This window comes from Entelurus aequoreus, linkage group LG10, assembly GCF_033978785.1.
Source record: "Entelurus aequoreus isolate RoL-2023_Sb linkage group LG10, RoL_Eaeq_v1.1, whole genome shotgun sequence".
NCBI classification, from domain to species: domain Eukaryota; kingdom Metazoa; phylum Chordata; class Actinopteri; order Syngnathiformes; family Syngnathidae; genus Entelurus; species Entelurus aequoreus.
The window spans coordinates 45,707,753-45,729,701 of record NC_084740.1 but is presented as its reverse complement, the minus strand read 5'-3'; the positions used below and the strand labels follow the sequence as shown (position 1 = coordinate 45,729,701).

General features: G+C 39.2%; 2 long non-coding RNA genes across 6 annotated transcripts in view; both read left to right on the top strand.

The window, feature by feature from the left end:
• Positions 1–4,803, top strand: part of LOC133659410 (uncharacterized) — a 13,592-nt gene extending 8,789 nt beyond the window's left edge. Inside the window, exons 5-7 of the long non-coding RNA XR_009827647.1 lie at positions 1–65; positions 223–294; positions 3,822–4,803. The exon at positions 1–65 is cut by the window's left edge and continues 3 nt beyond it. This is a non-coding gene — a long non-coding RNA (uncharacterized LOC133659410). The remainder of the gene's footprint in view (positions 66–222; positions 295–3,821) is intronic.
• Positions 4,804–14,531: 9,728 nt separating this feature from the next.
• LOC133659409 (uncharacterized) lies at positions 14,532–21,595 on the top strand. Of its 5 annotated transcripts, none has more exons than XR_009827644.1 (17): positions 14,532–14,587; positions 14,695–14,826; positions 16,179–16,256; positions 16,358–16,563; positions 16,899–17,003; positions 17,132–17,298; positions 17,603–17,881; positions 17,975–18,039; positions 18,173–18,293; positions 18,382–18,429; positions 18,538–18,626; positions 18,708–18,775; positions 18,865–19,375; positions 19,463–19,513; positions 19,758–19,802; positions 19,887–19,940; positions 21,506–21,595. It is a non-coding gene; the product is annotated as an uncharacterized LOC133659409 (long non-coding RNA). The 5 variants fall into 5 exon arrangements; XR_009827645.1 differs by having other exon boundaries at positions 17,603–17,693; positions 17,787–17,881; positions 18,708–19,375; positions 21,506–21,594; XR_009827643.1 differs by having other exon boundaries at positions 18,708–19,175; positions 19,315–19,375; positions 21,506–21,593.
• The last annotated feature ends 354 nt before the right edge of the window (positions 21,596–21,949 follow it).

Below are 21,949 nucleotides of genomic sequence, written 5' to 3'. Positions count from 1 at the left end.
GAGTCTGGGGTTCCTGGTATGGAGAGTCTGGGGTTCCTGGTATGGAAGGAGTTCCTGGTCCCAAGGTAAATACTTTAGTCAATAACACTGACTCCAGGTACTCACCTCGTACGTGTAACTGCAGGGAGACCGAGGTCAGCGCGGTCCAGTGGGTCCACAAGGAATAGTGGGAAAGGCTGTGTTGAAAGTACAATACTTATTCATTGTTCTCATATATGACAGGGAAGCAAAGGAGAGAGAGGACCGATGGGCGTTCCAGGTGCTCAAGGTCTGAGTGGAACCTAAGGAGTCAAGGTATGTGGTGAAAGAGTCCACCAGGGGGCAGTGTTTACTCAGGAGTTAAATACAAGTCATGCAATCATGCAGGATGAAATATTTCTGTCCTTGTAGTGCTTCAGTACTTAGGATTTATTCTGAAGATAGTATATTTCATAAGTATTTATCAATACTTAACATTTCTTCTAAAGATAGTATAACATGTGTTTCTGTCCTTGTAGTACATCATTATGCTGTCTTTTAAAGTTGGTATATTATAAGTATTTCTGTCCTTGTACTGTAGTACATTAATACATACACTTTCTTCGAAATATAGTATGTTTCTATCCTTGTACTGTAGTACATCAATACTCCTAAAGATAGTATACACGTATGTATTTACACTTTCTTTTAAAGTTGGTATATTATCTAAGTATTTCTGTCCTTGTACTGTATAGTACATTAATACATACACTTTCTTCGAAATATAGTATGTGTGTCTATCTTTGTACTGTAGTACATCAATACTCCTCAAGATAGTATATACGTATTAGAGATGCGCGGTTTGCGGACACACCCGCGGTGTCCGCGGGTAATCCGCGGGTCGGGCGGATGAATGACGAAAAAAATTGATTTTAAATAGATTTGGGCGGATGGCGGTTGAACCAATTCGGAAATATATATATACATAGGATTCTCTTTATACATTTACTATGTGTCCCAGCAACAATTGAGTGCCGCAAGTGAGCGCTCCTTCAGCGCAGCAGGGCGCATTTTAGAGGCCAGGCGCTCACCCCTGAATCCTGGCACTGTAGATGCCATTTTATTCCTGCATAGTGCTAAAAAAAAAAAAAGTAAGTAGACATACGGTTGGATATGTTAAACGAATGAGTCTACGTTACCTAGGCTATACCAAATAAGCACATGTCTAACCTATATTGATTTCGGTCAGCTGAATAATTGTGATGGTTACGTGTTTGGGCGCACTACAATGCAAAGGAATTAAGGCAATTGCGTTGTTTATTTTGTTTTTTTTTCTATTGGAGATATACTACAGTGTGTTAATTATTTGGCCTCTCTTTCAAGTGAAGCGCATCCGATTGGCTACAATGTAAGGCCATTTAGCCTGCTTTGTTTGTCGCGACCGTCTATTTTCCTTGTAATTCAATTATTTGTTTAATTTATTTTTGTTTAAATAGGGATGACATACATATGTTGTATAATTTAAGTTTGTGCGCGTGATTGACAGCCTAAGGATTGAGGCACGATTTTTATTGATTTATTTCAACTTAAAAAGGTATGAGCCTATGCCTACAACATAGGCTATGTGTTTATCTTTATTTTCCTGTCTGTCGTTGACAATGGAGATTGTCTGATATTTTGTCATGGCTGCAGATCAATCAGTAAAGGTTCATCTTTGTCGCAAAATTGGTCACTGTTTCACTGTGCACCCCGCCCTCGTCCCTATTTGAGCATTATAACGTTAACAAGTTCATATTCATTGAAATAACGTCAGAATTATTTTTTTTACCCAACGAAAATACAAGCCTTGTCTTTCTAAAACATTTTTTTAACTTCTTAAAAGCATCGTTCTGCTTGCTGCAACTGCGCACACAAAGTGTGAGGAACGCACTCCTGGCAACAATAGTCAACACTTTCTTAATGGAAATGACAATATTATAATAATGATAAATACCGCCCGGGTGGTTGTGGTTTTGAAATGTTGGTGCGGGTGGATGACGACTTTTGTGATGCGGTTGCGGATGAAATAATTGCCTATCCGCGCATCTCTAATACGTATGTATTTACACTTTCTTTTAAAGTTGGTATATTATATAAGTATTTCTGTCCTTGTACTGTATAGTACATTAATACATACACTTTCTGCGAAATATAGTATGTTTCTATCCTTGTACTGTAGTACATCAATACTCCTAAAGATAGTATATACGTATGTATTTACACTTTCTTCTAAAGATAGTAGGGGTGTGGGAAAAAATCGATTCGAATCGCGATTCTCACGTTGTGCGATTCAGAATCGATTCTCATTTTTAAATCAATTTTTGTAGGTTTTTTTTTGTATTTTTGTATTTGTATTTTTTTTTAAATAAATTAATCAATCCAACAAAACAATACACAGCAATACCATAACAATGCAATCCAATTCCAAAAGCAAAGCCGAGCCAGCAACACTCAGAAGTGCAATAAACAGAGCAATTGAGAGGAGACACAAACACCACACAGAACAAACCAAAAGTAGTGAAACAAAAATGAATATTATCAACACTATCAATATTAGTTACAATTTCAACATAGCAGTGATTAAAAAATCCCTCATTGACATTATCATTAGACATTTATAAAAAAAGAACAAAAGTGTCACAGTGGCTTACACTTGCATCGCATCTCATAAGCTTGACAACACACTGTGTCCAATATTTTCACAAAGATAAAATAAGTCATATTTTTGCTTCATTTAATAGTTCAAACAAATGTACATTATTGCAATCAGTTGATAAAACATTGTCCTTTACAATTATAAAAGCTTTTTACTACTCTGCTTGCATGTCAGCAGACTGGGGTAGATCCTGCTGAAATCTATGTATTCCATGAATAGACAATCCTTTTGAATCTTGGCAAAAATCTTAGCCACACGATTATCAAATGTAATAGGAAAATTAATTCATACTGACCAAACTGGCTTCATGGAAGGTCGACAATCTTCAGACAATACAAGGAAATTGTTTAATGTTATTTACTATGCTAGAAGTCTCCCTTATTCCACAGCAGTATGTAGTGTTGATGCGGAGAAGGCATTCCACCGCATAAACTGCTCATTTATGTTTTGCACATGACGTAAATTTTGATTTGGAGATAATTTGATACAATGGATTAAGATGCTTTATACAAGGCCCATGGCATCAGTCAAAACCAATAATCATATTTCAGAACCTTTTTCGTTAAAAAGGAGTAAAACAGGGATGTCCTGCATCTGGATTATTATTTAATTTGGTTATTGAACACCTAGCTGCAAAAATAAGAAGTGAAAATAATATTTATGGTATAAAAATTGTCTCTCAGTATAATAAGCTATCGATGTATTGTGACGACATCATTCTCTACCGGTCACATGTTTACTCCTCTCTACACTATATCAATAATGTCATCACTGAATATGGCTGTTTGTCAGGGTATAAAGTCCATTGGGACAAATGTGACATATTACCACTTAACACTGCAAGAAATCACAAGTTCAGAACTCCAAAATTGGGTTTGGTTTTGAAATTGTATGCATTATTATGGTATTGTTGTGTATTGTTTTCATTAAAAAGAAATAAATAAAAATAAATCGTTTTTGAATAGAGAATCGTGTTGAATTGAAAAAAAAAAAAATCGATTTTGAATCGAATCGTGATCCCAAGAATCGATTCTGAATCGAATCGTGGGACACCCAAAGATTCACAGCCCTAAAAGATAGTATATTATACAAGTAATTCTGTCCTTGTACTGTAGTACATCAATACATACACTTTCTTCTAAAGGTAGTACTGCCCCTCTGTCACAAGGTGTCCCCCAGGGTTCGGTGCTTGGTCCACTTCTCCATCCTGCACATGCTCCCCCTCGGTAGCATAATCCGCTGCCATCACCTCCAATTCCACTGCTACGCAGAAGATGTCCAGCTACACATCTCCACAAAATCTCTCCACCCTGACCGACTGCCTCACTGAAATCAAATCATGGCTGCACTCCAACTTCCTCAAACTCAACTGACAAGTCTGACATGCTCATCGTGGGCCCCAAATCCCTCACCAAAATTGCTCACAACTCCAAATCCCTCACCAAAATTGCTCACAACTCCAAATCCCTCACCAAAATTGCTCACAACTCCACTCTGTCCCCATCCACTCACATCCTTAACCCTGGAGTCATTCTGGACAATAACCTCTCTTTTCAACACCATGTCAACCACATCACAAGAACTGCTTGCTTTCTTCCACCTCCAAAATATTGCCCGTCTCCGTCCATCCCTCTCCTTCTCTGCCGCTGAAACCCTGACTGATCCATGCCTTCATCACCTCCAGACTTGACTACTGTAACAGCATCCTCTACGGCTCATCTTGCAAAATTCTCAAAACTCCAATACATTCAAAACTCTGCTCACCCACACCCGCTCCCGTGAGCACATCACCCCAGTCCTCCAGAAACTCCACTGGCTCCCCATTCCTCACCGGATCCACTTTAAAATCCTCCTCCTCACCCACAAAGCCCTCCACAACCAGACCCCCTGCTACCTCACCAACCTGCTTCACCTCCATACCCCTTCACGCAGCCTACGCTCCTCTCCCCACCACTCAGAACCAAGCTTCGGACCTGGGGTGACAGGTTTCTCCATCGCTGCTCCCACCCTCTGGAACACTCTTCCCAAACCCATCCGTGACCAGTGTTGGGTTAGTTACTGAAAACCAGTAACTAGTTATAGTTACTAGTTACTTACACCAAAAAGTAGTTCTATTTTTCTTTTTTTTTAATGCTCCCATTAATGCCCTTTTAGCCTTCATTTCAGTACTGTTACTGCACAGGAGAATAATACAATGTGTTGATCAACTTGACTTTCTGATTGATTGAAACTTTTATTAGTAGATTGCACAGTACATATTCCGTACAATTGACCACTAAATGGTAACACCCCAATAAGTTTTTCAACTTGTTTAAGTCCACGTTAATCAATTTATGGCATGCATTTTTATCTTTAACATAATTAATGAAAAACAGTGCAACATAAAAAGGCACTTCTCCTTTCTTTGAACTTGGACCAATGACCAATAATAAAAAGCAAGTTAAAGTGCAACATAAGAAGGCACATCATCTTCCTTGAAACATATGTAGTGAAATAAAGCCTGATGCTGCTGTCTTCCACACTTGGAGTCATGGATTGTACAATCCTTGTTTTCAGTGGCAGGATCATTGACACAGATGGTGAAGTTTCAGTGCTCAGTAGAGATGTAACACTTTTGAGGGGTTTAAGCACCTGGAGGACCTCCTCTGCCACTCTCACATCATCAGACAGGGTGATGATGTCTTTGACATTTGTCTTCAGGGTGTTGTGGGTCAATGCAGAGTATATAGCTGCCTGCTGCTCCAACATATACATTGATTCATGTGGACCCCGACTTAAACAAGTGGCAAAACTTATTGGGGTGTTACCATTTAGTGGTCAATTGTACGGAATATGTACTGTACTGTGCAATCTACTAATACAAGTTTCAATCAATCAAAGTTACAATTGTGTGTATCTTCCAAACAAGAAAGAGGTTTTATCACATCAACATGGGACTAACACTCCTTTAAATCTCATCAATGCCACAGAAGAGGCAAACTGTCCTTTTCCGGGCACGATAGTCTTAAATAATGTCAAACACGGAGTGATACAATAACCAGAAGATCTGTCATCTCTGATTTAATGTTGAAACAAGTTGTAAAGAAAATAGCTCCTTCTTACCTCGTTCGATGGTTGCATCTCTTGTCGTGAAAGCTAAACTGATGATTTTTCACCCACATAAACAATAGCCTGTCTGCTGACATCATAGACTGTCATGAATAATTTCAAACACAGAGCGATACAATAACCAGGAAGATAAAGTAAGATCTGTCATCTCTGATTTAAAGTTGAAACAAGTTGTAAAGAAAATCGCTTCTTCTTACCTCGTTTGATGGTTGCATCTTGTCATTTTTGATTGATACAGGTTACAAATGAAACAGTTCATTGTCAATGTTGACTTTTCATACCTTTTTCTCTTGAGAGATCTGACCAAGTTGAAGTGCTTGGATTTTGTCCAGGAACGCCACTGCAAGAGAGGGCTTAAATTAAAAAAAACAATATTATAATGTTAGATGGTAGAATCTACCTTCCTTACGGTTGTTCTGGGCAAGCTCGTCTTGCGCATTTAGGGCTTCTTGATGGGCATTTAGGGCTTCTTGATGGGCATTTAGGGCTTTTTGATGGGCAATCACTGCTTTTTGATGGGCAATCACGGCTTTTTGATGGGCAATCACGGCTTCTTGATGGGCATTTACGACACCCATGTGGCTGAGGAGTCTGGCCCTTTCTTTTTCATATAAGTATTTCTCCAAAAGTTCATGCTGGTCTGGAGGCAATGAGTCCAGAACTTGCTGAATGGCCTGTTCAACACACACAGTATAGGCGACTTATATAAACCCTCGGTTACATTAGGCTGACCATATTGTGAAATCTCAAAAAGAGGACACATATATGCGTGCCAAGGCCGGGCATTTACGGCTTCTTGATGGGCATTTACGGCTTCTTGATGGGCATTTACGGCTTTCTGATGCGCAATCACGGCTTCACGATGGGCATTTACGGCTTTCTGATGCGCAATCACGGCTTCTTGATGGGCATTTACGGCTTTCTGATGCGCAATCACGGCTTCTTGATGGGCATTTACGGCTTTCTGATGCGCAATCACGGCTTCTTGATGGGCATTTACTAATGCCATGTGGCTGAGGAGTCTGTCCCTTTCTTTGTCAAAGATGTAATTCTCCAATAGTTCCTGCTGGTCTGGAGGCAAGGAGTCCAGGACTTGCTGAATCTCCTGTTCAACACACACAGTATAGGCGACTTATATAAACCTTCGGTTACATTAGGCTGACCATATTGTGAAATCCCAAAAAGGACACGTATATGCGTGCCAAGGCCGGGCATTTACGGCTTCTTGATGGGCATTTACGGCTTCTTGATGGGCATTTACGGCTTCTTGATGGGCATTTACGGCTTCTTGATGGGCATTTACGGCTTCTTGATGGGCATTTACGGCTTCTTGATGGGCATTTACGGCTTCTTGATGGGCATTTGCGGCTTCTTGATGGGCAATCACGGCTTCCTGATGCGCAATCACGGCTTCTTGATGGGCATTTACGGCTTTCTGATGCGCAATCACGGCTTCTTGATGGGCAATCACGGCTTCTTGATGGGCATTTACGGCTTTCTGATGGGCATTTACGGCTTCTTGATGGGCATTTACGGCTTTCTGATGCGCAATCACGGCTTCTTGATGGGCAATCACGGCTTCTTGATGGGCAATCACGGCTTCTTGATGGGCAATCACGGTTTCTTGATGGGCAATCACGGCTTCTTGATGCGCAATCACGGCTTCTTGATGGGCATTTACGGCTTTCTGATGCGCAATCACGGCTTCTTGATGGGCATTTACGGCTTTTTGATGCGCAATCACGGCTTCGTGATGGGCATTTACGACACCCATGTGGCTGAGGAGTCTGGCCCTTTCTTTTTCATATAAGTATTTCTCCAAAAGTTCATGCTGGTCTGGAGGCAAGGAGTCCAGAACTTGCTGAATGGCCTGTTCAACACACACACAGTATAGGCGACTTATATAAACCCTCGGTTACATTAGGCTGACCATATTGTGAAATCCCAAAAAGAGGACACGTATATGCGTGCCAAGGCCGGGCATTTACGGCTTCTCGATGGGCGTTTACGGCTTCTTGATGGGCGTTTAAGGCTTCTTGATGGGCGTTTAAGGCTTCTTGATGGGCGTTTAGGGCTTCTTGATGGGCATTTACGACAGCCATGTGACTGAGGAGTCTGGCCCTTTCTTTTTCATATAAGTATTTCTCCAAAAGTTCATGCTGGTCTGGAGGCAAGGAGTCCAGAACTTGCTGAATGGCCTGTTCAACACACATACAGTATAGGCAACTTATATAAACCCTCGGTTACATTAGCCTGACCATATTGTGACATCCCAAAAAGAGGACACATATATGCGGGCCAAGGCCGGGACCAGGTGAACATTTGCCAATGATACTCCAACTTGCTTTATAAATAATATATTGATTTAAATAAAGCATTTTTCCCCTCAGACAGCAGTGTTGGCGCTAGGAATTTTCAAAATGGGGTCACAGGGACCCCATTAAGTCATAAAAATCCTATAGGATGGTGCAATCTACTAATGAAAGTTGTATCAAAAAAGCGCAAATCTTACCTGTGGGTGTTCCATTTTGTATACTGTACAAAATGTGGAGACGGTCTGCCAGGTGATGCTTCAAAGTGTGTCTGTACATAAGTGTTGACATTAAACACAAAAAAGAGGGAGAAACCATGGATAACAGAGGGTTTAGTAAAAGCCTGTAAAAAATAAAAAAAAAGGCTTTACAAGGAATGTATTAAGCATGGAACAACGGAAAATGAGGACTGTAGCGGTAAAGTCCTAAACTATTACTGCTACTGGTTGCCGAATATAACTGAAGCTAGTTTAGACGTGTGCAGCTGGCTAATAATTGATGTCCAGAATTGTGTCCATGTTTAACACAAATACTTATTAACATAGTCACGTAAATCAAACTCGCCTTGTAAAGAAATGGGAAAATGAACAGGAGCAAACAAATACTATCCTGTCACTAATTGCGTATACTACTACTACTACTCACTACTACTCACTCAACACCTGAGCAAGGTCCCACTTACTTAGGCCTTTAAATTCCCTAAGGAACATAGGCCATTGATGAAACTCCTCCATCCCCTTCGGTCTTGTGCCCTCCGCTCCAGTTGTTGCCATGACAGCCCTTGCGCCTTCATCTCCTGCTCTGTGGTTCTTCTCCAGGTGGCTCTAGGTCTTCCTCTCTTCCTCTTGCCTTGCGGGTTCCATGTTAGAGCATGTATTGTGTCTACGCAGTGTGTGACCGATCCAGTTCCATTTCCTCCTCCTGATTTGTGTTTCTATTGTGTCTTGTCTAGTGAGGTCCCACAGGTTGGCATTGGAGATGGTGTTAGGCCAGTACATACCTAGGAGGCGACGGAGGCAGCGGTTGAAGAATGTCTGTATTTTGTTGAGTATGTTGGCGGTGATCTTCCAGGTTTCTGAACTGTACAGTAAGGTGGATTTAACGTTTGAGTTGAAGATTTTCAGTTTGGTCTTGAGTGATATGTTTTTTGCTTTCTAGATTTTATTTAGGATAGTGAATATGGTCCTTGCTTTTCCAATTCTGGCACTGACATCCTCCTCCGTTCCTCCGTCCACAGCAATAATGCTTCCTAGGTATGTAAAGGTGGCAACCTCGTCTAACTGGTTATGATCCATGTTTATTGGGGAGTTGTTCTTGTTGTTGATACGCATTAACTTAGTTTTTGATGTGTTGATTTTGAGTCCAAGCGAAGCAGCTGTTATTTCCAGTTTGCATGATTTCTCCTGCATATGTTGGTGTGTGTGTGCTAGGAGTGCTAAATCATCAGCAAAATCCAGGTCTTCCAACTGCTCGGTCAGGCTCCACTGTATGCCGGTTCGGTTATTGCTTGATGTTTGTGTCATGGTCCAGTCTATACAGAGGATGAACAGCAAGATCCCAGCCCCTCCCTAAATAGCCTGGCACTTGGCCTTGCGCCAACCCCTTTAGTGACGTCATCAATTTGACGGACAGAGTAAATGAGTAAATTAACAGGAGCAAACAAATACTATCCCGTCACTAATTGCGTCTACTACTACTACTCACTACTACTACTACTACTACTACTCACTCGACACCTGAGCAAGATCCCAGCCCCTCCTTAGATAGACTGGCACTTGGCCTTGCGCCAACCCCTTTAGTGACGTCATCAATTTGACGGACAGAGAGTAAATGGCTCTAAGAAGGACAAATATAAAAAGTATAAAAACAGATTGACATGTATCATGAGGCTGCAACAAAAAAACTTATGAACAATTGCTGCATAAACCTAAAAATATCATTGAAACCTGGAATGTGCTTAATACTATGATTAGGATTTGACAGGTTATCTGGTAAAAAAATGACAACTCAATTATTGAAAATATAGAAGAAATAGCTGAGGAGTTCAATACGTTTTTTGGGAATGTTGGCCCAAATTTGGTAAAAAATTTGTTTTTAAAAACAATGGAAATGATATTTGGAGTAAAGAACAGCCTTCCAGCTTGTATTCTTAGCTTATTTACATTAAGAGGAGAAAACTATCATTTACGGGGGATATTGATGTTTGAAATAGGTCATGTAAGAAGGAATATAAAATACAAATGTATTTCAGTTTTAGGAGTTAAATGGTGGAACAAACTCAGTGATGAGCTGAACACATGTACTTCTTTGTTAAGGTTTAAGAAAACATTGAAAGGTGAAATAATTGAAAATGATAAAATACAGTAACAATAACTTTCATCCCATCGATTTTTTTTTTTAACGTTGATGTTCCAGGCAATCTTATTTTCAGTGAAGGTTTAGGATAGGCAAATATAAGCCTTGGCTTCAGCCTATTCCTTTTTTGCTCATGCTTTTTTCTTTTCTTTTCTTGTGTGTAAATGTGTATGATTGTATATATGTATAATCTGTACTGTTAAACTGCTCACACAAAATGATTAATGGTTGATTATATGACCGAAATAAACTTATTTCATTCATTCATTCATTCAACACTGTCCCTCAACTTAAAGTCTAAGTTAACGGGCGTGCTTACATGTTTTAATACATTGTAGGAAATATAATAGAGAAAGGGAAATACTGGAAAGAAAGTTAGCAAAAGAAAATATTAGGTTAGCAGTGGAAGATATATTAGGATTGAATTCAGAATATATAGGATATAAAGCAATATATACATATTTTAAAAACACTGGGTTAAATCAAATATTTCATTTCATTTTTATTGATCTCCATTGATGTGCATCCTCCATCAACAGACAATCACACCTCAACCATTCAACTACACATCTACACACCAATGCCTGAGAAGGAGCAGGATGAAGAACAATCTTATTTTCCTGCCCCTTTCAACATAACACGCAGTCTTACTTAATAGATATCATATAAACCAACAATTACATCCAAATATAACGAAAACAAACACAAAAAAAACACAAGGGCAAAACTTAATGAAGAACAAAAAAAGTAATATACAGCTCACGGGATGATACAAAACAAATACAAAACCAGGCAAAAAATAAGTAAAATAATAAATATAAAGCAAAATGTAAACACTTATGGCTGTCCATATGATATTATTGTTCTGTCTTTATATATTTTTTCAATTGGAATATATTTTTACAATCTTTTATCTCATGGTAAAGAGAATTCCATAGTTTAACTGATATACACATTTGTTTTAAAGTTGTCCTTGAATACTGATGTTGGAAATGACCTTTTCTTCTATGCTCTTCATTCTCACAAGTCATGACAAACATTTTGTGTACATTTGCTGGTAATGTTTTACTTTTAGCATTAAACATGACACATGTCTAACTTTACTAGCTCCTGTAGTTTCAATAAACCAGAATTAATAAATAATATGTTAGTGTGTTCTAAGTCATCTACTTTATGAATAATCCTTATAGCTCTTTTCTGTAGTTGATACAATGCCTTTATGTTACTCTTATGTGTTCCCCCACACTTTATGTTACTCTAATATGTGTTCCCCCACACTTTATGTTACTCTTGTGTTCCCCCACACTTTATGTTACTCTTATATGTGTTCCCTCACACTTTGTTACTCTTGTGTTCCCCCACACTTTATGTTACTCTTATATGTGTTAAAGACAACGCATCCCAGCTACAACTGGGTTCTATTAACACAGATACGACTGTATATACGATGGATACCGCCCTCCAAAATAGTCTCTATTTTTGATGAAATAACATTAGAGGAATTATTACAGCGTGTAAGTGGGATAAAACAAACAACATGTTTACTTGACCCACTTCCTGGGAAACTTATCAAGGAACTGTTTGTATTATTAGGTCCATCAGTGTTAAATATTATAAACTTATCACTTTCCTCCGGCACTGTTCCCCTAGCATCGAAAATTCTCGAAAAAATTGTTGCACAGCCGCTAAATGAACACTTAGCGTCTAACAATCTCTGTGAACCTTTTCAATCCGGTTTCAGGGCAGATCACTCTACGGAGACAGCCCTCGCAAAAATGACTAATGATCTATTGCTAACGATGGATTCTGATGCGTCATCTATGTTGCTGCTTCTTGATCTTAGCGCCGCTTTCGATACCGTCCATCATAATATTTTATTAGAGCGCATCAAAACACGTGTTGGTATGTCAGACTTAGCCTTGTCTTGGTTTAACTCTTATCTTACTGACAGGATGCAGTGTGTCTCCCATAACAATGTGACCTCGGACTATGTCAAGGTAACGGGCAGAGTTCCCCAGGGTTCGGTTCTTGGCCCTGCACTCTTTAGTATCTACATACTGCCGCTAGGTGACATCATACGCAAGTACGGTGTTAGCTTTCACTGTTATGCTGATGACACTCAACTCTACATGCCCCTAAAGCTGACCAACACGCCGGATTGTAGTCAGCTGGAGGCGTGTCTTAATGAAATTAAACAATGGATGTCCGCTAACTTTTTGCAACTCAACGCTAAGGAAACGGAAATGCTGATTATCGGTCCTGCTAGACACCGACATCTATTTAATAATACCACCTTAACATTTGACAACCAAACAATTAAACAAGGCGACTCGGTAAAGAATCTAGGTATTATCTTCCACCCAACTTTTTCGTTTGAGTCACACATTAAGAGTGTTACTAAAACAACTCTCTCGTTTGAGTCACACATTAAGAGTGTTACTAAAACAACTCTCTCGTTTGAGTCACACATTAAGAGTGTCACTAAAACAACTCTCTCGTTTGAGTCATACATTATGAGTGTTACTAAAACAACTCTCTCGTTTGAGTCACACATTAAGAGTGTTACTAAAACAACTCTCTCGTTTGAGTCACACATTAAGAGTGTCACTAAAACAACTCTCTCGTTTGAGTCATACATTATGAGTGTTACTAAAACAACTCTCTCGTTTGAGTCACACATTAAGAGTGTTACTAAAACAACTCTCTCGTTTGAGTCACACATTAAGAGTGTTACTAAAACGGCCTTCTTTCATCTCCGTAATATCGCTAAAATTCGTTCCATCTTGTCCACTAGCGACGCTGAGATAATTATTCATGCGTTCGTTACGTCTCGTCTCGATTACTGTAACGTATTATTTTGGGGTCTCCCTATGTCTAGCATTAAAAGATTACAGTTGGTACAAAATGCGGCTGCTAGACTTTTGACAAAAACAAGAAAGTTTGATCATATTACGCCTATACTGTATATGTATGTATGTATGTATGTATGTATGTGTGTGTGTGTATATATATATATATATTATATTATATTATATTATACTGGCTCACTTGCACTGGCTTCCTGTGCACTTAAGATGTGACTTTAAGGTTTTACTACTTACGTATAAAATACTACACGGTCAAGCTCCAGCCTATCTTGCTGACTGTATTGTACCATATGTCCCGACAAGAAATCTGCGTTCAAAGAACTCGGGCTTATTAGTGATTCCCAGAGCCCAAAACAAGTCTGCGGGCTATAGAGCGTTTTCTATTGGGGCTCCAGTACTCTGGAAAGTTCTAGCAGTAACAGTTAGAGATGCTACCTCAGTAGAAGCATTTAAGTCCCATCTTAAAACTCATTTGTATACTCTAGCCTTTAAATAGACCCCCTTTTTAGACCAGTTGATCTGCCGTTTCTTTTCTTCTCTCCTCTGCTCCCCTCTCCCTTGGGAGGGGGAGTTGCATAGGTCCGGTGGCCATGGATGAAGTGCTGGCTGTCCAGAGTCGGGACCCCGTGTGGACCGCTAGCCTGTGCATCGGTTGGGGACATCTCTGCGCTGCTGACCCGTCTCCGCTCACCCACATATGCGGTCCTCTCCAAGGTTTCTCATAGTCATTCACACAGACGTCCCACTGGGGTGAGTTTTTCCTTGCCCGTATGTGGGCTCTGTACCGAGGATGTCCTTGTGGCTTGTGCAGCCCTTTGAGACACTTGTGATTTAGGGCTATATAAATAAACATTGATTGATATTGTGTGTGCTGCTGTCCTCTGTAGAAGAGGTCCTGTACCATGGGAACTGAAGGGTCATTTGGACAGAAGAGGAGAAAGTGGCTGTGTTAACCGAAGCCCATGCAGGCCATTTTGGACCACGGAGGATGCAAGCGAAGATTGCTCCTCGGTTTTATTGGTGGTCCATCACACAGGACACATTGGATTGGTTAAGCAAGCTCCTAGAAGGAAGATATTTGCTTTTAATTTTTATTTTGAGTTGAAACACTCAGGTTAGTAGTTAGTAGTAGGTCGCAAAGTGTTGCGGAATCAAATCATATCTAAAATATGTTTCCCTTTATTACTGCTTTTATGTGCGCACATGTCCTGACTGCCAGCGCTTTGAAAAATGAAAGACCGAGGCGCCTGAGCTGAAGCCCATCAAGGTCGTATCACCTTGGTACATGGTTGGTGAGTGGCTTTATTCACACATCCCTCACCTTTTCACGCACAACTATACAAAAACTCAGTCCACATTCAAATATTTGCTCAACTGAGGACTGGATTTCATGCTCCAGGTGTGGACCTCTTTGGACCTGTGAAAAAGTCGTCTTAAGGGGAACAGATATTGTCTCACTTTGACCGATTATTTCACCAAGTGGGTTGAAGCAAGAACATTCCCAAAAAAGACAGCAGCCAATGTGAAGGAGGTATTCTTTATATTTTGGTGTCTCACTTACCCATGGCCATAATCAGAAAGGGAAAAAGCCACTAAAGTGCATCATTTATTTATATATATATATATATATATATATATATATATATATATATATATATATATATATATATATATATATATATATATATATATATATATATATATATATATATATATATATATATATATATATATATATATATATATATATATATATATATATATATATATATATATATATATATATATATATATATATTAGTGATGGGTTGATGAGGCCTCATGAAGCGTTTCGACACATTGCAAAACTGTATTGATACTGTGTCGATACTGTGTCACTAAATACTGACATCTGCTGGACATTAAAAATCCCTACAGGCAACCTATGGACCGACTCAACTGACACTGATTTTATGACCTAGTATATACAATAATATAAACCAAGTCATTGTATTTCATTTAGGATTATTTAATATCTTCATTTAAATAAAAATATATTTTTATCTTTTTTAGATACAGTCAAATAATGTGAACATGTATCATGACTAGGATGGTAGAAGGTGGGGATTGAACCCCAGTAACCGATTGCTGGCACGGCCACGCTACCAACTTCGCCACGCCGTCATTCCTGTACCTTCTCTAGTAACAGTAGTGATGGGTCCTGCAACACAGATGCATAGGCGCATGCGTCGAGCTCATAGAGCGAAACCCTGTGTCGGTGCGCGTACCGCTTTTAGAAAGTCACGTGACCGATCATGAGCTGCTTTGGTCACGTGACCGATACGCGAACTGTATCGCACTGACGCCTCCTCTGTGCCCTGTGAGCAACATTCCCTCTAAGGTGCGCGCCTGCGCAATTGCGCAGTGCTCAGGCGTCCTCCGCGCACACCGTGCGCCGCACAGCCAATATATGCCGCGCACCAAATCAAACCCATCTGAATTCTAAACAAAATAAACACATTTATTCTGGGTAATTTTGAAATGCAACTTTTAGTGACAGTGACAACAAGCGGCCCTAACAGTGTTCGTCAACAACACGCATTGCGCCGCTTCCTAATAAACAGTTTGACGCGCAGGCGTCAGTGCGATACAGTTCATGAGCGGTCACGTGACCAGAACAGCTCATGAGCGGTCACGTGACCAAAACAGCTCGTGTTCGGTCACGTGACTTTCTAAAAGCGATACGCGCACCGACACAGGGTATCGCTCTATGAGCTCGACGCATGCGCCGATGCATCGGTGTTGCCGGACCCATCACTAATATATATATATATATATATATATATATATATAATCTATTGTAATTATTAGTTGTACTAATATAATTTCTGTGGTGCCCCACAGGCCTTGAGGGACATTTTCTTTACTCATGGTTTGCCTGAAGTTATCCTCACTGACCAGGGCACTGAATTCAAGAAAGAGGTAACTTTCTTTTTCTACAACTGCACGTTTAAACTGGCCATATTTTTAGCAGACACACACATTCCTCAAACACGAGTAACAGACTCCTTTTTCGTGTATAGGCTGAGGAGGTAGCTTTCAAGGAGTTGGGCATTGAACATGGGGTTTGGTCAGCATACCACCCCCAGACCAATGGGCTTGTTGAGAGGACGAACCAAACCCTTAAAGTGTCTATTGGGAAGACCATCAAGGGCCAACAGGAGAAGTGGGAGGACAAGCTCAGGGAGATAGTGTATGCCCATAACACCTGTGTACAGGCATCGACCAGGTACTCCCCCTTCCGCCTGATGTTTGGTCGAGAGGCACGGATAGGTGGTTTGTTTTTATTGAGCTCTATGTAGGTCAAATCCAAATGAGTGCTCATTACACAGTGGTACCTCGCAATACGAGTTCATTTCATTCCTAGACGAGCTCATTATGTGAAACTCATTTTGTGAGACAAATATTCCCATAAGAAATTATATTGGTGCCATTCATACATTCCAGGACCCTAATATAACCACAGCCTTTTGAACAAAACAATACGCTCCTGTGTAGATGAAAGTGTCTTTGTAGCCATAAATTCATACTTAGAAGTCTGTGTTGTCTTTCAATGTGTTAAAGGTTACAACTGAGTGTCCTGAGGTGATGGCAGCTCCTGAGCAGGCGGATTCTCTGGAGGCCTTTGTGCAGCTCCGAGTTGGCCAGGATGAGGACGTTTTTGGAAAGGTACTCATTATGTTGATGTATGACAACGTGTCCTGTTGAAGGATGATTACTTAATGGCTACTGGTTAATATTTAGTTATTTATTTTTCTTTAAATGCTCTGTAATCTAAACATCTTGAATCAATTAAGGTGATCAACAATGTGGAGAGGCAGAAATTGTCATACCGGCAGAGGATGAAGAAGGGGGTGAAGCGCTTCATCATCCAACCTGGAATGGAGGTCCTCAAGAAGGATGCCAGGAAGAAAGGGAGACCTGGGCAAACCATGGACCCAAACTGGAGCCAGACCATCTACAGGTATGCTTATCTAATGTCCCATTACATTTCATACCAAAAGTATCGCTGATGGCTTTTTTTCTATTTTCAGCTCAATACATCTGTTTGATTATCTGTGAAAACATTTGCAAAGAAAAAAATATTTGATTGGAAACCAAGTAAATGGTGGTCTTTGACTATTGTACTCTAGGATTGTAATTCAGTCTGAATGTACTCACATGCTTGAATGCAATATTGAATTCTAACCACAACGTTACTGGTAAAATGTTTCATGATTGTCATATTGGTGATGACCAAGCCAGAACTCATTCCCTTGATGTTACAGAGTTATGGAGGTTCTTCCAAACAATATGGTTAGGCTGGAGACCCTGGATGGAAAGCCCAAGCATATGATGACCTGAAACCTCTGCGCCCGAGTATATCAAACTGAATGCTGTTTACAGGCAATTTTTGTTCAGAGATCTTGATATCCCTCCCCTGTATCATAATATGCCTTCTCTCTCATTTAGGGACTCACCCTGGCTGGCCAAAGGATTCCCCTTCAGCCCCTGTGCTTCCAGGAGATGCTGAAATGCTGACTTCATCATCGGAGGAGGAAACTGAGGTACTTTTTCAGAAAAAAGTGTTTATGTGTCCATACATGTAGCTTTCTAACTATTTGTATGATTGACACATGTCCGGTGTCATTGTTACCCAGACCATACATATGCTGGCCCCACATCACCCTGGAAAAAGGAGCTGCACCCCGACCAGAAACAACTGGTGAGCACGTTTCAAATTGAGTAAAATTTTGACATTGGAGCCAGTATATGATTAAAACTATATACATTTATTGCTTTGTGAAGTGGCCAAGGTTATCTTCAAGTCGAGTAATGTAAAATGTTCTCATGAACAGCTCGAGTATGTTTTGGGCCTGCGATCGTCCAGCTATGGAACTGATCGTTAAAGAGGGAGGGGTGTGTTTAACCCAAAAAGAGTTTTGGTCTCTAGGGTTGTCCAGAGACATGGACTCCACGGTCAGTACTGTAACTGTTATGTTTGTTTCACTTGACTGCTTATTCCATGGATATGTATAACTTTGTTACATCTGTAATGTGATGACAGATGGGAAATGCTTGCCTCCAGCTGGTTCAGGAAGCTGCTCAGAGACATGTATGATTTCTTAGAGTTGCACAACAGAGGCTGCTTTTAGTCATTAAAAAATCTGATTCAATGGTTAATATAAAAGCTCACATATCCTCATGTTTTTGGATTCAAAAGTGTTCCAGGGCAAAGATGTCTTCATTGCCAACATGTATATTGTACCAACGTGGAAGCACAAAGACGTCGATCCAATGTCAAGCCTTCCAGTGAGTACAATGAAATTTGAATGATAATAGCTACACTAATCTGACATTTCTTTCTAAAATATTCATAAATGTTTACTACAGAGGGATGCACATCTAAAGGAGGCACTCCTCTTCCCAGCGTGGAGCAAGCACAACATTACCTTCTCTGTGTAAGTGTTGAAAAGAAAAATACTGGAGATATCTTATAATTCTTGTGCAATGACATTATTTATGCCTCTTTCTGTATTGACCATTGTAGGTGTTGAGGCCGGCAAAGAGAGAAATTCTCTTGCTGGACTCTGTTTGCCCTTTGGCCATCTGGTTTTGGTGATGAGGTGTACAGAGCCATCTTTAGGTCCCTTTATAATAATCCTGGCCACAGTTCCATTTTGGCCACTTTTTGTTCCAGCCATGTTCTGGTTTTGGCTATGGTTCTGTTCTAGTCATCTTTCCCTTCCCCGCTATGCTCATGTTTTAGACATGTTCTTCTTTCGGCTATGTTCTCATTCTAGCCATGTTCCAGTGGTGTGCTACAGGGGTCCCCAACCACAGAGTCATGGACCAGTACTGGTGAAACGTGATTTTGTTCATGCTTTGGCAGTGTTCTACTAGAATTTTCACTTGTTTATTTTCAATTTGTCTTCATGTTTTAATATGCCAAGTGGCTTATTGCATTTTATTTGATTCACATTTGGCTTTTTTACTGCAGGAGCATTGCGCAGCACAACGTCCCAGGAAGCTGGAGTGAGCTCACTGGAAAAGACATGCAGGTAATAGGTTTACTCTATAAAATATACATTTCTTGTAGTAAACCCAAAGGCTGTATACATTTTCATGGTGCTAATGTGTATTACCAGGAGATCCCACGCCAGACCTCGGGGAATGACTGTGGTGTTTTCATGCTCATGGTAAGTTGAGCATTTTTAAAGAAGAAGAGTGGGTTAAACTTCCCCCACAATGATGTGAAACACAGTATCAAATGACAAAAATATTTGGTTGCCATTATTGCTTCCAGAGATATTATCACATTTCCAGTATTGATGTTGACGGCTCTTTTCATCAATTTAGTAGATTATGACAAAGTAGAGAAATATTTTTTTCATTACACAATTATTACATGTGCTCAGAAAAATGACTATTTTCTATTTTTAGTACTCCCTCTGGCTCTGTACGGACACTACTTTTCACTACAGTGTGGTAAGTATTTAGATATTTAAAAGATTTCAAAATAAGCGGCTCTGAGAGGTAAGAATAATTAACTCATTGTTATATCTGCTCTAGCTGGACATGCAGTTGGTGGTGTGTCCTTCTAATGGAGCGCTTTGGCATTGAAGGGTAGGACAACTTCTTGAAATATCTGATGTATTGTTTATCATGATTAGTAACTGCCTGCGATGAGGTGGCGACTTGTCCAGGGTGTACCCTGCCTTCCGCCCGAATGCAGCTGAGATAGGCTACAGCAGGGGTCACCAACCTTTTTGAAACCAAGAGCTACTTCTTGGGTACTGATTAATGCGAAGGGCTACCAGTTTGATACACACTTAAATAAATTGCCAGAAATAGCCAATTTGCTCAATTTACCTTAACTCTTATTATTGATAATTAATTATATTCACACTTAATTGAACGGTTTAAAAGAGGAGAAAACACGATAAAAATGAAAATTAAATTTTGAAACATAGTTTATCTTCAATTTTGACTCTTTAAAATTCAAAATTCAACCGAAACAAAGAACAGAAAAACTAGCTAATTCGAATCTTTTTGAAAAAATTAAAAAAAAGGATTTATGGAACATCATTAGTAATTTTTCCTGATTAAGATTAATTTTAGAATTTTGATGACATGTTTTAAAAAGGTTAAAATCCAATCTGCACTTTGTTAGAATATATAACAAATTGGACCAAGCTATATTTCTAACAAAGACAAATCATTATTTCTTCTAGATTTTCCAGAACAAAAATTTTAAAAGAAATTCAAAAGACTTTGAAATAAGATTTAAATTTGATTCTACAGATTTTCTAGATTTGCCAGAATCATTTTTTTAAATTTTAATCATAAGTTTGAAGAAATATTTCACAAATATTCTTCGTCGAAAAAAACAGAAGCTAAAATGAAGAATTAAATTAAATTTTTTAAATTATTTTTTACAATAAAAAAAAATTACTTGAACATTGATTTAAATGGTCAGGAAAGAAGAGGAAGGAATTTAAAAGGTAAAAAGGTATGTGTTTAAAAATCCTAAAATCATTTTTAAGGTTGTATTTTTTCTCTAAAATTGTCTTTCTGAAAGTTATAAGAAGAAAAATAAAAAAATGTATGAATTTATTTAAACAAATGAAGACCAAGTCTTTAAAACATTTTCTTGGATTTTCAAATTCTATTTGAGTTTTGTCTCTCTTAGAATTAAAAATGTCGAGCAAAGCGAGACCAACTTGCTAGTAAATAAATACAATTTAAAAAATAGAGGCAGCTCACTGGTAAGTGCTGCTATTTGAGCTATTTTTAGAACAGGCCAGCGGGCGACTCATCTGGTCCTTGAGGGCTACCTGGTGCCCGCGGGCACCGCGTTGGTGACCCCTGGTTTAGGGTATCCAGAAACTCAGTCCAGGCCATCGACTGCGTCATCAAAGAATAACTGAATACAGTACTGGTATGCCATGACACAAAAGTGAATAAATTGTATCATACCTATGTTGCTCCATAAAAAAAAAATGATTGGAGAAATATGCAAGATGGGGGAAAAAATAACTGGTTCAAAAATAATAATCTAATAACCTTTATTGGTTTGTACCTTGATGTGGTTTAAGAGCTTTTCACTAGAACATGTCTACTTCTGAGGTGACCACCACTTGTGATTATAATTGACGCTTTGTCCTTTATCTGTGTTCCCCATTCTTTAGGTGCAGCTCGCGCAATGTTTGGAACAAAACATTTGTAAACAATAAAAAATCATTTTACATTGCAGTTTTTTGCCTCATTTTAAAGTCTTGAAGAAATACCCAAGGTTTTTCCTTTATTTTTATGTTCTTATTCTAAATATTGTCGTTTGTCTGACCACGGGTCATCTGACTTCACTGAGGTACATATGTGCACATAAATGTCATTTTAATTTAGTTCACTTACAGAGAACTAAAAAAAACTGAATTTAATGTTTTAATAAAGTTTGATAATGTTGATTGATAATGAATTAACTTATTGTACACTGTTGTTCATTTCCGCATGTGTCCACGAGTCAAATGTGCAGTCAGGAATATCCTCAAGTTAATTTGTCCGATTAATACAGACGTTTTGTTAAAGCTATATTATAAAAAATAAAAAAAACCAGCGACGGGCAGACAAAGCCG